Raw genomic sequence first — 16751 nt, 5'->3', positions numbered from 1 at the left:
CCGGTACTCATATGTCCTGTTATTTTCAACCATGGTCGGGGCACATTCAAAACGGAGCATACCAATTTTCCCACAATATTTTTCGAAATGAATTTTCCCACAATAAAGGTGGGGGATATTGCCATAATTGTGACTTTGGCAGTGAAAACACGAATGGCTATCAGGGAGGTTATGGTGGCGGGGTAAGCCACTCCCTCCAATTTTTCCATCAAAAATATTTTTCCTTGCACCGAAGGACCTACTCCCTCCAATATTTCCCATAGAAAATATGTTTTCCCTCCACCTAGAATATTGTTTTCGCTCCATTCTCTTTTTTCGCTTACTATACCTATCACTTGAAAATCGCAAACCCCTATTCTAATCCTGCGAGGAGCCAACGCCCCCACTCCCTATTTCTCCTACACCTCTCCCCATTCTCACCACGCACAACATCGGAGGTGCCTTCCGAAGTTCCGATCCAACTGCCCCAGTCAGGTCGAACGGAACTGCCCTCACCATCGGTGGGATCGGGACGCCGGCCTTACTCGCGCTCCTCCGTCCCATCCAGCTCGGTCGAGCGCCGCCACCCTCCTCCGCGCCCAGACCGCTCGAACACCGCCGCCCTCCCGACTGACGGGATCGCAGCCGCCGTCCTCACCCACGGCGACTTGCTCCGCACACGCGTTAACGCCTCCGGCCGCACCCAGGACTGCCTCCTCCGCAACCGCGAAAACGCCGCCGCCCGCACCCGCGAGATTGCCGCCGCCCTCCTGAAGGTAAAAACCTCTTCTACAAACCTTCGTAGTAGTGGAGCCTTCAGGTAATTCGTGTATTTGTTAATCCGTTCAGCGTATCTGAACTAGTTCTAGATCAAGATTGGTATTTCTAGGCGTTATAGTTCCCTGAATTAAACAGCAGCTTATAAACTAGAGCTTGCGTGGAGTAATTTTAAGTTAGCTATTGTACTGTCGCTACCTATGTTTTGATGATAATCCGAAAGAGATGAATTGTTGATGTTTTGCTTCGCGCGCACCAGTGACTACAATTATTTTGAGTTGGATAACTAACTGAACTGTATCCATGTGAGATTGATAAAACTCTCTGAATTTTGATGTGGTTGATTTCGGTGCAAGTGTGATTTGTTTTTCTCGGTTCTTTTTTCTTATGCTGAATTGTTGATGGTTAGTATTGAATTGGTTGTAGTTGAATCCTTTAGCTGGTGATTTCAGATGCTGATGATTATAAACTCAAAGATGAACCTGAACGGCTGAACCTGACCTGATGCAAAACTGAACCTGGGAAAATTGAACTTGACAAGATGCAAAACAAACCTAATGGTTAGTTAGTTCCTCATCGTAAAAGCATTTTATACCCGCACCAGGGCCAGTTAAATCAGAACACATGCCTACACGTTTCCCATATCTCGACTGATATTAATTTTGTCTTGCATACATGTACCGTAGCAGGTTTTTTCTAGGGATGTACCATAACATGATAGTCACCTGACAAGCGGGAACTGACAGATGGCAGATCATACATGACGTATAGCAAATAAACCCCAGAAATCAGGCATAACTTCTTTAAACGGCAGGCCTGACAAATGCATTATGATCATTGCTTTTCCAAATCTTACCATTACATGTTAACATATTATTCTTCTAATGTTTTCTGATATCCTTCTTCGCCAAGGTAGTAGTACAATCATGCCCGCAACTCCGGAGTATGAGAGAAACAGGTTGGCAAGGATTCAGAGGCCCAATGCTGAGGAGTCAGGGCCTCTTGCGAACATACAAAAAGTATGCATTTGATCTCAGATATTATAATCATCTTTAGCTAACTAGAAGCAAGTGGATCATCTGCTCTTGTCACGTGGGATTTTGTTTTGCAGAGTGAGGCCTCTTGACCCTGTGGTGTACATGTCCGCAGCAACATCATGCATGTTGCTACACATTGGAACGATTATAGCAAAGAAGGCCTAGACCATCATATTCCTAAAGCTATTGGTCATGTTGCGGTGAGACATTTTCCTTCGTTCTTTTTATTCCCATTTTCACATGCTTTGCTATCTGTTTAGTGATCTATTTATCTTTCATTGCTTTTAGAAAGACTTTGAAATGGATCCACAAGAGGAGGTGTCCAGAGGTGTATGCACAAAGATACTCCAGAAGGGTGTTCGACAACAACGATACATATTGAAGAGGATTATTTTACGGGTTGTACCCGTGTAGAAGCATTATCCCGTAAGCCACCCAAAATTGGTCAACGAAATTGGGAAGCTCTTGTTGACAAATTGCCAGATGAAAGAGACAAGGTTTGTACCAACTGAAACCGTGTGGGCACTCTAGTAATGTTTGATTAGTGAACAAATCTCAGGAATAGAAATACAACTCTGATCAATATGCTGCTGAATTTTTTTAAGGCTGGGAATAGACTTTCCCATACTGTTGAAAATTATATATCAAAGTGTAAATCTTGGAAAGCCTAGTTGCCTTATTAATCAACAGATTTTTTCATTGATAAAGTTTTACTGCAGATTACTATTTTTCAATCCTAGCAGCTATTAAGCATATCTGATAACATGTATCCCTCTACTGTACCTCGCAGTACATCATTTATATCTACATTCTTTATCCTTGTAGTGATAACATGTTTACTGTTTTAACATATGTTCATTGCTACTTAAAGAACGAGAAGAGCCGAGAAGCTGTGAAGCATCACCAAACTACAGGCTCTAGGTCTTATCCTTTTCATTTCCACAAACTTGTAAGTATACTGCCCATTTTCTCCGCTATTTTCTACACTTGGCTACTGCACATTTTGGCAACTTTCATAGTTTGAATACTAATTATATGAATTCCTACATTTTATAGAAAAAAGACAAGTACAACAATGAGGACCCTAGTCCCATTGAGTTTTTCTGAGAAACTCATACCAATAGGAAGACAGGATGCACGAGCCCCGCTACCCTTGAAGCTTATGTGAGATTTCTCTCTATTTTCTGTTACATGAATAACAACTGTTGTTGGCTGCTTGCTATTCATTGGCTATTTGTTGTGCTGCTGATTGTTTATGTGCTGCTGGCTGTTTGCTATCTCGTTAGCTGCTTGTTGTGCCGTTGGTTGTTGTACTCTTGGCTGTTTATATGCTACTGGTTACTTGATTACTTGTTGCTGTTGGCTGTTTGCTTCATGAAAGAAAATTATATTTTTCTCACATGCTTATGGCTCTTACTATGCTTTTGCAAGTTTAATCGAACGTATCACTTTTATCTAACCTAAGCAACTATGCTTTTTCTTTTCCAGACTGATACGGAAACGAAAAGGAGCGAAACAGAAAGAGAAGATGACCAACCAGCATATTGTGGTGGAAGTTCTCAAAGAGCACAGCTCCTCAAGCACCTTCCTTTCAACCATGGGGTACCAATCAAGATGTGGGAGGTCTAGGACATCAGTTTCTAAAGAACGCGTCCGAGAGTTAGAAGAAAGCGTTGAACAACAAAGAGAGAGACAATAGATGCAAATGTGATGTACCACAAGAGGCTGCACTTGAAGAGATGCAAATGAAGCAACAATAAGAATTTACGCCTATGAAGAAGAGCCAAGAAGAAAAAAATAAAACATATGAAAAAAAAGCAAGAGGAGCAAGACAGCCTTATTAGCTTCCTCTTACGGAAGCATGCTAGAATGCTACCCAGAACTAGACACCATACATGACACGGAAGCCACTATTAGATGGTGGTGTTATTCTACCATCAACTTAGTTTGCTCGTCCTTAGTTATGTCAATTTTATAGTGCTTAACTTATTTAGTTATGTAAGACAATATTTGGCTGTGAGATTATACTTACTTGTGAGCTAAATATGTATACTACGATTTCAATGGCATTTGAGTATATGTTTTCATAGGCATTCAAAATTAATTTTGATTTATATTAAATTTAGAAATTATTGCAGGCAATAATTAAAAAATATTGATATTGCATACAAAACATGATTCTAGAAAATAATACCTACAAAAAATTGGAAAAATAAATATTATTTCTTGAAATAAATATTTTTAAATGAAAATAAAAAATTCAAAAAACAGTAATATTTCTAAATTAATAAAATGACATCACATATGACGTCATTCACATATGTGACACTAATCCGTGACGTTTCCTAGCCATAGGATGGTCTCCTATGTGCTGACATCACACATGACGTCATCCATACTTAGTGACGTTTTCTAGCGTGCCACGTCACGAGAGAGTAATCTGTGACGGGGATTCCGTGACGATGCTCTTGACGCTCAAACTACGTCATAGAGGGGTCTTTCGTGACGTTTACTGATATTGCATGACATTTTGAGCTCGTCACAGTATATCACATCTCTTGTAGTGAATGCAAAGCACCAAAACCCTAATGAGCAGCCTGTCGAGCGGTAAAACTAGTCTCTTCTGGGGAAGTTCCTAGTCACTTATATCGAAAGGCTGTGGCTATGGTTGGGAACAAGCAAACTGTATGATATGTGTACTCGAAGCAACAAAAACTGAAAACTAGATGATATGGAAACACAAACCCTAGACAATCTACTAGAAGGAAGAAAAGATACGCAAAAACAACTACGAAAAGCAACTAAAACTCGAAATTGATGCAATCTAAGGCTATGGCAAACCCTAACCATAATATTTTTGGCTTTTTCTGGATAGGAAACACTCACAACTCAACTATGGGGTGGATTGTGGATGGCTTACCGAGGAAACGCTGAAATCTGATACCAAGATGATAAGGGGTGGCCCAATCTTCTCAGTAAGCGACGGGGGTGGTGATGAACACAGCGGAGATACACGATGATGAAGTGGATGATAACTTGTATGACGCTGATGAGTCTCTCGATCGATCCCTGTCGCCAATGCAACAGCTCTCAACCCTGCAAGATATTCGCAACTCCACACACTTGCACACGTAGCCGCCGACCACGAAGCGGTAAGTTGCAACCGTATAATTCCCAATGGAACAGCAGATCACACAAGACTTTCAGTAGCAAAACACCAGATCGATGCGGATTGGTGTAGAGATTCAGTAGAGTTGCAAATCAATCAACTAAGAACTAGGGTTTATCTTAACATGGTCTAAACTTAATTTGGGGGCGTCCTGGGCACTTATATAGGGGTTCAGGACGACCAGAAGTCGAGAAAATACATTAAAATCAACCCAGATCGGGATCTGGTCGAGACTGACTCGGACACGGCCGGCCTGGGGGCCGATTGACCGGGCCAGGGACCGGCCGGTCCGGTTTGGACTGGGCCTGGGACCGGACCATGACCGGGCCAAGGCGGTGTCACACAGTACACCCGCCCCGTTGGCACCAGCGCAGGATCCGACGGGCGCCGGGCTCACCCGGCGTGGGGGCCGGTTGGACCGGACGTGGGACCGGGCCGGCCGGCGTGGCGGCCGGTCGGACCGGGCGTGGCGCCGGCCTGGACGTTGTCTTCCTCCCTCGCGCATGCCTCCCTCTCCTCCCTCGCGCGTCCATGGGATGTCTTCATGTCCAGCTTCATGTCCAGCTCCATGTCCAGCTTCACGTCCAGCTGCTCCTCTTCTCCTCGTGCGATGCTTGCTCGCTCTTCGTACCTGATCATACATAGGTAAAAGGACTTAGGCAGTATAAAGTTCTCATTGATCAAAGTATTATTTAGGAACAAGTTCACCTGTTGTTTGAGTAGCTTCGCACGAGCCCTTGTAATGGGTCCAATCCTAACTTCATTGGACTTGAGCTTTACAGCAGCATCGTCTTCATCTTGTAATGACGGAGGTAGTGATTCGGTAGTGATGTCCTCATCACCGGACGTGGAAGAAACGAACGAGTTCATTCGGTTGGTCTCGCACACTCATAAAAGGGCCGAAGAAAGGTCTTGGCCACGAGGATAGTGTCTCGGTCCAGTTCACCACACCAGGAGACTTCTGTTGGGAGTATAAGTCCAGTAGCGGTTGGCAGGCCATGAATCACGCGTTAACGAATGAAAAGGTCCATATGATGTGATGGGCGACGACCAAGCGATTTGGTGAACAAGGTTAGACTACTTGGGATTACTTAGTTGATCCAAAGCGTTGAATTAGTAGATCCGATGGCTCAATATCCCAAATCGCTGTGAGGGGTCTGTTCAGTTTTAGTGTTACCCAACAGGTACAGTTGATCAAGTAGAGAAGTCTGTTGCAGGGCAGGATCTAATTTTTTTTATATACTTGAAGAGTTGGTTTCTGAGGTCTCTCATTCTTACATGGTATAATGTGACTGAGCATGATATAAAAGAGATGCTAGATGAAGATCATCTCAGTCAAGGTAGCCAACCATTTGTTAAGAAGCACATCGAGAGGGGAGATGAAGAGGATAGGAGTTGTCCATGAGATCGAGCAGGAAGATATATGGTGTGGGATTGAATTTTGTTGTTGGAAGGTTGTTCAAAGTGATAACCACTGTAATTGAATTTGCGAGTGCAAGGTATCTTTGCTACTGCTTGGACCTGTAGGTCTGTACAATGGAAATAAATAAAAATTCTATATTTATGATTGCATATGCTTTTGATTATAGAAGTATTGCATCTACCAGAAATTCACAGCGTAAAATTTATGGAGTTCTTTTTTCGAGAATTGACGCTTTATTACTTTAGTTAAAACATTACATCCGATCTATGCATAGCTAGATGCACACAGCCGTTTCAATCCATAAGTAACAACCAAAAATAAAAGAGGCACTGGACTAGTGTTGAAAAAATAAACATAAAAGGACTAAGGTGCGGAAGGAGCCAATCCGTAGATCACGCTGCTATATATGTTGGGGAAAAATATTCCTCATCGTATCCTCCAATCGTCTACACACCTCCATAAAGAGGTCTCAATGCTCCACACGCTATAGAGGCGGCCACAAACGGAGAGTAGTTGTGCACCAGTAAATAACATGTATAAGAGAATCATTTTTATTATTAAAAACCTTATCATTTCTACATAGCGAAAGAGACCAAATAACAGCAATCGCTTTCACCCTAATAAATAACTTAAACCTAGGATCCACACCATAAAGCCAATTGTCGAATATATTTGCAGCGCTGCGAGGTGGGTATAAGGTAGAACTTATATGCATGAGGGACCATATAGATCTAGCAAATGTGCGCAGAAAAATTAGGTGTTTTATACATCCTGATAACAAAAGACATACATTTTGTTTCCCTCGTTTAGCAAGGTTATATTTCGTAAGAATTACACCTCAACGCAGATACCATGCAAACACTTTAATTGTCAGTGGGTCTTCATTTTCCAATTTTTTTATTGTTATCAACTTGATTGATGGAGTTCTTGCATAGATTTCCTCATTGTGAGATTAATCAGCTCTTAACCATAACGACCTTGGAAAAGGGAATTATCAGAAGCACCGGCTTCCATCACGTCAGACCTGATCAACTCCGTCACACGGTCAGAAGCATTGGTTCTTTTATTGAGGTCAACAAGCATTGGTGTGTAACCTGGGTGGTTCAAATTTATTTGCCCTCCTTAATTTTAGGATGGAGGGTTTGTTTCAGGCCTCCACCTCAGCGCGTAAGTGGTTCCCGTAAGAAAAATCCAGTAGATGTAGCATCACACATCAAAATATTTACCCGGGAAATACCCAAGCTCGATTACAGAAACTTATCATCCACAGTGCCAGGAAAAACCACCTAGTACGGGACAGTGAATTCGAATGGGAAATTTCGCGTATAAATTTTCATATATTAAACGGTTTTTTTCGAATTCGTATGCAACCAGAAATCCTGTATTACAAACCGGGGCTGAAGGGTAGACCTTTAGTCCCGGTTTGGGGTACCAACCGGAACTAAATGTTTTGGCACCAGCAGGACTTGCCGCAACCCCTTTAGTCCCGGTTGGTGTCTCCAACCGGAACTAAAGGTTCCGTTATGAATCGGGACTAAAATTTGTCGACGTCCTAGCCGTTTGAACTGGGACTAATGGGCATATTAGTCCTGGATTCAAACACAACCGGAACTAGTGCTCCGGGCAGTTCCGAATAAAAGACCTGTTTTCTACTAGTGAGAGCTACCGGTGCCCTCACATCTCATTGTTGATTTGGCGTGTTTGTACTTTGTAGTCACTCTTTGGTGGGACGTTCTCATGAGGATGGACCAATCAAGCAAATTGTGGTCTTCAAAGGGCAGGTCTTTGGCATGGATTCTCATGGCAGGATCTATAAAGTGCATTTGACACCTTGGATTCGCATACAGGAACTGCCAGTTATGAAATCAAGCATGATCAGTAAATGTCATCTTCCCAACACATGGCTGGTGGTATGTGGCAATATGCTTCTCTTGATCGCCTTACATTTTTTGGACATAGTCGTACTGCAACAACAGTCCGTTTGGTACGTCAGTATTGTCAAAACCGGAGTATTTCAAAAACAAGTATTGGATAACAAACACCACAGATTTCCTTTTTTTCTCTCATTTTTTTAAAAAGAGGGCGAGACCTCTTTCTCCAAAAAATACTGCAAAAAATCCTCAGCTTGGCAAGCGGATGCAGGGAGATTGTTCCAAATTCAATCCGGACGTCTTTATTTTCATCGGCCATGACAGCAAAGTTGCAACCTTAGTGGGTTTTCCCCAGCATGCTTTCTTTGCGTCGGTGATCGTGATAATCTTGATGTGTGGATCCTATATCTTAATTATTTGGAGCACGGACTTATCTACAGATTTGTAAGAATCATCTTTGGTAGTTGTCGATTAGCAAATTTCATACCTTGGGTTTAATAGATTTTTAATTTGAGCATGATGACACCGAAGTTTGAACTCCATTTTATGCCTTTTTGTCTTTGCTCAGCACTAACCACAATGTGGCTCATCTTTGGACCAGCTTTATGTTTGCTGCCTCCGCTGCTTACTGGAACTGCAGACTTGTTGAAAATTAAAACTGTGTTTTTGGAATTTTTGTTTCTGTGTGACTACATATTACATTTTTTCTGTGTAATTACAGGCTAATTTCTACAAACTGATACATGCAAGCTCACATAAGCTTGTGATAACAAACTATTTTTTCTTGCGTTAGCAACATTTGGAAGTTGGGTAGGATGGTGGCAGTACATAAAGATTTTAATCTGAGCATGGAGACTTCGTGCTCTATTCATCCCCCTATGGATCTATACCTCTTTTTGAATGTCTACCTTCAACACTTCATCTGATCATGTCGCGTGCTCTCTAAACTCTCATCAATTTATCAAAATATTGTATTATAAAGTTTCATCCTTTTATTTGTAAGAAAAAACCTCCCCACACTCATGATATTATCTATCGTCATAATTCTCTTTTAGAAACGACCACCTTTTGAATCTCTTTACCACCTATTTTTCTTTCTGATTCTGTTTGTATGTAATTTACCTGCAAACACCGTTCCAGCAATTTCACGTGCAATTGGTAACGTTTAATGTACTTTCATTTTCTTATATGGATGAATTTATATTAACAAGTAAATAACTTTAAATGTGATTTATTTAACAAACTAAACAAGACATGAATTAATCGCATGTGAACATGTACTAGGAACGAAAATAAAGTTATGCAAGACTTAGAATTCGTTCTGTTGCAATACCATCGAATAGTATGTAAATTTGAGGCATTTCTCCAGGGGACTAATATGAAGATGGGTGCAACAGTATACACTGTCATATCTTTACATCCAATACTGAGAAGAAAGGCCAAACTGGTTTTATGAGCTTAAAAGGAGAGGCATGCCTATGTTTCTCTTCATGAAAAATAGGATACTACTCTGGAACCGTTAGATCTAAAAGTAACACCATCTGACCGTTAGTTCCATGTCGGAACGCCATATAAAATACGTCCCACCCATCTGCCAACCCTAATCATCCACCCAATCCTCCGCCGCCGCCCGCCTCCATGGCTACCCACTCCTACAGATAGTTCGTGTCGCCATATACCCCTGACCAATCTGGGGCATCAATTGTGGTAAGGATGTGCTCCTTTGTCACCCTTGTTACATCCATTATCTTTTACTTCCAAGTTTTTATCAAATTGTTCATCGTGCATTTTTGTTGTGCGTGTTCCCACCTCTAGTTGTCTAGCTAGAGAAAAGGTAAACCTATATGGTGAGGATCATGCATATTAGTCTTTGAGTTAACCCGTTTTCAACGTATGGTATGTGATTCTAAGAAAAACAGAAATAATTGATTTTGCGCCCTGTCTTCAATAGACTCTTTGCCAAAATAGAAGTGCATTCATATCCTAACTGCTAATGTCTTCATACGTATTATAAAATTTTCCATTTCCTCCAAAGTTATGGGGAAGAAATCTAGAATGGATTGGTCCAGTAGGTTTTGCGAGCCACAAGCAATCTCCCAAAACAGAGTAGCTAGGATAACTTATGTGGATAATATTGATGGCAAAATGATCTACAAATGGAAGCAAGCATCAACTACAAATAAACATTTCATTTTCCCGATATTGGGTAGTATTTCCATATTGGTTGTGCATTGTTGTCAATTACAGCTAGAACTGCACTCTTCTCGTTTTAGTGGCAGTACCCCCTATCACTTTTTTATTTTCATGTTCTGAAGACAAACATGGGTTCTACGAAGAAACTTTACTAGTCTTGAACACAATAATACTTCAATCTAAGCAAATCAAATACCTTCAATTAAGAACCCTATAATGGATTTAGTTGATTGATTCAGTAGGTTTTGCAAAGGTGGAGTATTAGCCTCAGCTAGAAAATTTGGCTTTCATTTGAGTTGGCTGGTATTTCCAGCATAAACTTCAGTTCCCGTGTACTCCATGAATTTATTTTTGAATGAAGAGAAACATCAAAATAAAAATAAATGTTTCAACGTATACTACCATATTGGTTGGATATTACTCCCTTCATCTTAAAATAAGTGTCGTAGATTTGCCTAGGTTCGCATGTATTATATGTTAAAACATTTTTAGATACATATAAATCTAGACAAATTCGTGACACTTATTTAAGAACGGAGGGAGTATGTCTCTAGAACTAGAAGAACTACACTTGTAGCGTCTTTTTAATATCTTGTTCAGGATGTGAAGGTAGGATTCATAAACAAGTCTCAACTTTAACTGGAGGAAGGCATTTTCGAAAAAGAAGTTTTTTGTTGTTGCTGGATGCTATCATCTTATCTTGAAGATTACGGACCACCGACGCGCAATTAGATCAAATTGCTTGTATGTAGTAGCATTTAAAACAAGTTTCTTAATATACTGACATTCACCAAAAGAGTTGAAGATCAAGATATGCTTACACATGTTTAAAGCATGCTAGTAGCCTTTTCCCCCCTCATTTCATAAGGATATTTCTGATTTGGTTGCTTTGAATTTATTATGTTTGCAGAGAGTTAGCCATCATGCAAAGTCACAGCAAACTCTCGGTCTCCACATCCCATGTTCTGTTTGGACTACAAGGTTTGGAAAACCTTCCAGACGATGTTCTGCACTCTATTTTATCTCGTTTAGGTTCCTTACGTGACCTTCTCGCCTTCGCTGCAACCTGCCGCACTTGGCGTGCTGTGTTCTCTTTGTACCCATCCAAATCTACCCTCCGCACCTCATTCCCACCTCTTCTCATCCAACCCGATATCCGTGTCCATGTTCCTCATCCTCTGCCTAACAATGGTCATCGCAACTTACGCACATGTAAGGTTATTGATCCAGCCAACCAAGATACCACTCTTCACTGCCAGATTGATGAAGAAACTCTGCAGATGATGCGTTGTACTGGCCCTTCCTATGGTCAACTCATCTTCTGCAACCGTGGACATTGTATTGTTGTTGATCCTTTCACTGGTGCCAAGGTGTCACCTCCACGTCTCCCGTACAGTGATGAGTACGAGAAGCTGGGTTGCCAGGGGCTACCAATCCAACTTGCGCTTGCGGAGTACGACTTGAGTGCCATTCTAACAGCTCCCCTTGCATCACCCAACTCGCATCTCCTTGTTAGGGCTTATAACTCCCTATTCGATTGGCCGATTGGAAGTGACTCTTGGTCTCAAGTCCGCTTTCCTGGTGTACGAATAGAACAGATTGTGGAATTCAATGCCCAGTTCATAGCCATGGATCATCTTCAGCAGATCTACACTTTGGATCTGGCTCCCCAGCTTGCGCTGCAAGAGATAGCGGTTAACTGCCCCCCTGATTTGACCGAGGACACCGATGAATCGTCTAAAATATCGTGGCTAGTGGTCTGTGGCAACATGCTTCTCATGATTGTCCAAGTTATCTCTGAGTCTTCAGACTATCTGACAACGGTTTCCACCCTCCACCGTCTCGACATGTCAACCAAGCCTGCAAAATGGGTGGGGATGGAAAAGCTGGACAACTGGACAGTCTTCGCAGGGAGAGATTTGAGGAGCCCCCCATTTTCTTGCATGAGCCCAGAACGATGGGGAGGGAGAAGCAAGTGTGTGTACTATGCTGATGACCCTGCACTTTCCTCTCCACCTTGGACCGTACATGGGCTAGGAAACGAGCCAAATCCATCCGATGATCCTGCACTTAGGTACTATATCAGGACCTGGTGCTACAAGAACAAGATGCGACCCCTTTGGGTGTATCCGAGCATGTTCTATTCGGATGCTCAGTGATCAACGTGCACAACTACAACTTGCCGATGTACAAGCTCAAGCTTCTTCCAAAATTTCTCCTTGCGACAAAAGCTCAGACTTCTGAAAATATGATTTTGTAGATGTTCATGTTGACATTAGCAATTTGAATCCAATCTTTTACACTTTCTTTGGTCCCCTAGTTTGTGATATTTTGGAAGAGATGTTTATGGTCTCCCGCTCCAAACTGTAGAAGCCTTCTACAGTTAGTTTTTATTTGTGATGTTTGGTCCTGCACTGGATGGATTTGTAATACTTTTTAACTATTTATCGCTTCATTTTCTTAGCTGCAACTGTGGAGTTTTAAGCGTCTTTGTTGATTCAGTGACAATGGAATGTTTTTAATGATATGCCTTGTGCCCTCGGTATTATTTGTCGAAATGTCAATGATGTGTTGCCGGTTATTAAAAGAGTTATGTACCTTCTTAGTGCACCAATCCATTTATTTAACTTCACGTCGAATCGTAGTATATGTATTCTTTGACGCGATTATCGGTTTGTGATTATCTGTAAGGTTTTGTATTGCTGACTTCTTGACTTGTCATGCACAAGTTGGAAATTTGCTTAATTTTGCACTGCTTGTTTAGCTTAATCTTAGACAAGATATCAGTAATGTCACTACCATTTGCTTTGTGGTATTGTACTTTGCGTGACAACACTAGAATACATATAGGACGCAGAGGGCATTGCATAATCTCACGGAAAGTTGAGAAGCAATAGACATTGGTAGCTACATTCCACTGTGGAGCGTCACTAAAAAAAATGATTGCAGAGATCACCGTAGTGTCATTCTTCATTAAAATGATATATTGCCCATGCTAAAAAAGATGATATATTGCTGCTGGCTACTAATTATCTGGTAACTCTGATGGTTTTGGTCGGCCTCTAATCCTTCAAGCAAAATCGTCTTATTCGTTCCATGCATCCTGACAGGATATGGCTAACATATATTATTCTTGATGTGTTCAATTTTTTATTAGTATGCGCTGGACGATTTATGTGTGCAGCAGTGCCGTACAGTTTACGAGTGTAGTGATTATTGTTGAACAGCCGTTATAGTACATAGATTCAGGCAGAAACTGCATGATTTGTGAAGACCTTACATATATTTTTTAGCAGATGGTAACAGTTGTGTCGCGTCATGGCGAGAGGTTCATCTTCCTTCTTTTACAGTACCTTTTACCACCTCTAGAAAGGGAGAGGTATGATTTGAGTCAACCGTCAGGATTAAGCTACTTAAATTAGGCCCGGCAACCCAGTTAGCCATAGATAATAGTAAAAAACTAAAAACAGCATTATTCAGCAAGGCCCCCGGCCCCGGCCCCGGCCCAGCTTCTGCATCAAGAGCACGGTACGTGCACAATCGCTGCCATCGATCGACACACGTTCTGCATCTGTTGCCACCCCTGCAGCCACCAGATCGCCGGCGAGCTCCGCCGCCACCAGCTCTGTCCCGTCGTGCGTCGCGGACGAACTCCGCCGCCACCAGCTCCCCCCATCGTGAGGGCGAGCGTCGCCGCCATCTGGTGCCACTCCTGCCGCCACCCCGTCGTGCTTTGCGGACGAGCTCAGCCGCCACCAGCTCTGCCCCGTCGTGCGTCGCGATCGAGCGCCGCCTCATCAGGATGGCCCCGTCGTGCGTCGCGATCGAGCGCCGCCTCCATCACGCTGCCAGTAGGTCGACGCCGTCGCAACAATGAGAGGATCTTTGAACTCAAGGAGCTTCTACAGGCATCTCAAAGCCCCAGTAAGTTTCAGTTCACGGTGAACTTCAGTTCCCGTGCGATGTTAAGTCATTGATCTAAATTAGTACCAACCTGTTGTTCAGTCACAACATATGTCTGAGCGAGAAAGCTATGCTATTTCTATATATAAAATGATAGTTACATATCAAGAAGGATAACTGTTATTTTGGTCAACCATTGTGAAATCTGCTACAAGCCTTGAACTGAAATTATGGACACTAACGTCCCATATGATAAATTTCATTCGAGTATGTTCAGTCTAGTATCATAAGAGTTAACCTTATATTTGCAAACTTTGTCCAACTATGTTAAATCTTTAGTGTAGATTTCGATATAAGATATCAGTGATTCGAGGAAAAATTAAAATTCACTGTGTGTATGCCTAGAATTTCTCTAGACACTTCATCTAGCATTGTTGTCTATTCAATATTCTTTAGTGAAACATCTCTCCTCCTTTAAAACAAATAATTGTGCATAACTGGCTAAGAAGTACCACTGTTACTGATTGTAGAAACCTTGGTAATCCAGTGATTACCCATATGGTATTGTTAGCCGCCTTGACCAAGGCTGGAAATTTGTTCATCAAATTTATCTGCTGCTGAATTATTGTGTTCATACTCATTTCATGAAGTTATAAAAATTAAAGGTTTAGCCTTGTGGTATCTTGATGCCATGATTTGCACCTGAATATGATATTGTTGCTTTTGTAGATGCGGTCATGCCTTAAAATGTTATCTTGATGCCATGAATTTTCATGACTGCTGAATATATGAGACTGAAATGTCTCAGTCATTGGGGATGATGCTGCCAACTACTGTAAAGAAGTCGTATCTGTTGGTCTATTACGCTTTTCTTTTCTCCATAGGTTGATGAATTTATTTGCAGTCAATCCCCTAGATCATTATTCTGGTCATATTTTACCAGTCTTTGAGCTTCCATGTCACATTCGCACTACTGGATGCCGCAGCATGCTTATTAGTTAGTCACGATCACTAATTTTTGGTTGTTTATCAGCATATAGTTTCAAATAACAAGGGGTACTCCTTTTGGGTATATGTTCTTACAACCAGTATATGACAAATTCCGTTATTTGACAGCCAGTACTCCTTTTATTTGACAGATGTTGAAGTTTGCTGAACGCCATTGGTTGAGAAAACGGGAGCATCTGACCTGAGACCAGAAACGCATTTCCATTTGTGTTGAACTGAATTTTTATTTTCATTGTATTGCTTCAGTGTTCTGGTCCAGTATTGATTTTTGTTTTCGTTACTCTTCTCTCTGTACAACAATGGCTAATTCTGAAACTTCACCTATATGATGGATGTATTAAATCTATGGACAAATGAAGATAAACGACTGTTCTGATCAGCTGGGAGCTTGTGTTTTGCAATGACTGTAATTGAGCAGAAAGAAGATCAAGCGTGTAGATAAAAAAAGGGAGGCTTAATTATGCTAGCAATAATCTGTTTTGGACGCGCAACTCAGAAATGAGAAACTGGCATGTGCCATTCCAGCAAAAACCATAGACTTGAGCCATTGATTTCTTCTCTCTAAAAACTACATGTAGATGGTGAGTTTCAGTGTGGAATTAAACTATTTCAATTGCAGGATAAAGAGTATTCTGAATTAAACAAGATAACCACCTTAGCTGCCAGATTTCTCAATCAAACATTTCTCAATCAAACAGACTGACAAATTGAAGTAAAAAAATAGGAGTACCAAACTCGATAAAAGACAACTAGTCCGACACAATAAACTGAAGTAAACAGCAGGGAGAGCAGGGGTCACGCAGCCAGGAGGTCAGTCGCACAGCCCAGAGGTCAGTCGCCAGTAACATCTCGTAAAGCACGCCATCGAGACTAGCCAGCAGAAGGTTCACGGCCTGCAGCTTCTGCGTCTCCTCTGGAAGACCCTCGATGCTCAGCTTGGTATGGAACTCCACTTTTTCCGGCGTACCAAGCGCACCGCGGATACTCACCGTCCGTCGTCGCGGCGTGGATGGACTCCCCATCAATGGGATCGCAGTGTGCGTCTAGCGAGAAGAAGTCACTTCTGCGAAGAAAATATGTCAAGGTTATATATCAGAATACATCTATATTCAATTTAATCTGTACCAATTCTTATTTGTTTGATCTGCGTTTTCACAGTATGTCTACGAGATCTCTGTATCATCATGCAGCTGCCAGTAATTTGCAATATCCAGAACCTGCATCTTTCGACCTTCAGTACTCGAATCTGAAAACAGCTATTTTGTCAACGTACTAGTATTCTTATTCTTAATAGACTCAGGCATAAATCATGTTCCACATCAATATAAAAACTAGTCATAACTTGTCGGCAAAGCTTGAACCTCAACTACCGATTGTTTTGGATCTTTTTA

The 16751-nt window shown here is 41.7% G+C and overlaps 2 long non-coding RNA genes across 2 annotated transcripts; both read left to right on the top strand.

The window, feature by feature from the left end:
• The first annotated feature begins 1596 nt into the window (after window positions 1-1596).
• On the top strand, window positions 1597-3849 carry LOC127304559 (uncharacterized). Its single transcript, XR_007853437.2, has 6 exons — window positions 1597-1775; window positions 1868-1993; window positions 2082-2290; window positions 2665-2742; window positions 2850-2957; window positions 3282-3849. It is a non-coding gene; the product is annotated as an uncharacterized lncRNA (long non-coding RNA).
• Window positions 3850-13994: 10145 nt separating this feature from the next.
• Window positions 13995-15739, top strand: LOC127298912 (uncharacterized). The gene is made up of 2 exons (XR_007850204.1): window positions 13995-14373; window positions 15492-15739. It is a non-coding gene; the product is annotated as an uncharacterized lncRNA (long non-coding RNA).
• The last annotated feature ends 1012 nt before the right edge of the window (window positions 15740-16751 follow it).

The sequence above is a fragment of the Lolium perenne genome, chromosome 5 (assembly GCF_019359855.2).
Source record: "Lolium perenne isolate Kyuss_39 chromosome 5, Kyuss_2.0, whole genome shotgun sequence".
NCBI lineage: Eukaryota > Viridiplantae > Streptophyta > Magnoliopsida > Poales > Poaceae > Lolium > Lolium perenne.
The sequence above is the reverse complement of the archived record's forward strand: the minus strand, read 5'-3'. Positions and strand labels throughout refer to the sequence as shown.